Consider the following 1,411-nt stretch of genomic DNA (forward strand, 5'->3'; position numbering starts at 1 on the left):
CCAACAGATGTTGGTACTGAACTGTTCTGGTTCTCCTGGTTTTGAAGGGAAGGGACTTCAGTCTTCTTCATCCAGGCGGTTCAGAGGATGTGAGTTTTTATTCACTGACTAGCCAGTGAATAAAGACTTATAAAGACACACCACATTTTTCTTTATTTCTACTATTTTCCACATTTTAGAATAACAGTAAAGACTCAAAACTATGAAATAACACAAATGGAATTATGCAGCGACTAAAAAAGTGTTAAACAAATCAAAACTATCTTATATTTTAGATTCTTTGCCTTGATGGAAAGGCAAAGGCTTTGGAAAGAAATTCATACATAGGATCAACTTCACTATTTATATTTGACTAAGAAACTCATTTCAAGCATTGAAGCAGAAGCCTTTAGATCAGAATGCTTTAAGAGAATGAAACAGAACATTCAGTCAGGTTCAGACTGACTGCTGGTTTACATGTTGAGTGTTTTTCTGTAAAGTCCTAGTCTGGTCACTCTGCCTCAGAGTTTCTGTCTTGGATCAGCTGTTTGTTGGTTTGTTCTTTGGTTGGTTGGTGTGAAACTCTTCATGCTCAGTGTTTAGGTGAGTTACAGTCTGCAGAGTCCTGCAGAGTCCAGAGTCCTGCAGAGTCCTGCAGAGTCCTGCAGAGTCCAGAGTCCTGCAGGGTCCAGAGTCCTGCAGAGTCCAGAGTCCTGCAGAGTCCTGCAGAGTCCTGCAGAGTCCTGCAGAGTCCTGCAGAGTCCAGAGTCCTGCAGAGTCCTGCAGAGTCCAGAGTCCTGCAGGGTCCAGAGTCCTGCAGAGTCCTGCAGAGTCCAGAGTCCTGCAGAGTCCTGCAGAGTCCAGAGTCCTGCAGAGTCCTGCAGAGTCCAGAGTCCTGCAGAAGGGAAATCCACCTAGACAGAGTTCACAAACTTGTTTCTTCCTACTTCTCCTTCTCTGTTTGGGTGGCGGGTGGCGGGTCGGGGGCGGGGCATCCCTGTATTGTTGTCGCGTTTCTGTTTTATTGGACAGTTCGGTTGGGAAATACAGTAAAGGGGGAAGAGAAGGGATCACATGTGACAAAGGTCCTGGACCGGACCGGAGCCCAGGGTCAGGGTTACATGGTCCGCGTCCCAGACCGCTGAGCCTCCGGGACGCTCCAAAACCTTGACATGTCTTTAAAATTCATACAGCACAACACCTGAACAGGTGTAAGCGTGTTTGTTCGGCTCCACCCGGGACTCAGACTCACGACCTCTGACCCCAGCAGCAGATCAGGAACCAAGGTTCCCTCTGTGTTCCTCAGCATGTTCTCCTGGAGGTCCTCCTGTCTCCTCTGGTTCTCTCATGCTGTTTTCTGTCTTGTGCTTTGTTCTGTCTCCTTGCGTTTTATCTTGTTGCAGTCTGTATTGATCGGTTTGTTCTGTGATTG

This window comes from Centroberyx gerrardi, chromosome 18, assembly GCF_048128805.1.
Source record: "Centroberyx gerrardi isolate f3 chromosome 18, fCenGer3.hap1.cur.20231027, whole genome shotgun sequence".
NCBI classification, from domain to species: domain Eukaryota; kingdom Metazoa; phylum Chordata; class Actinopteri; order Beryciformes; family Berycidae; genus Centroberyx; species Centroberyx gerrardi.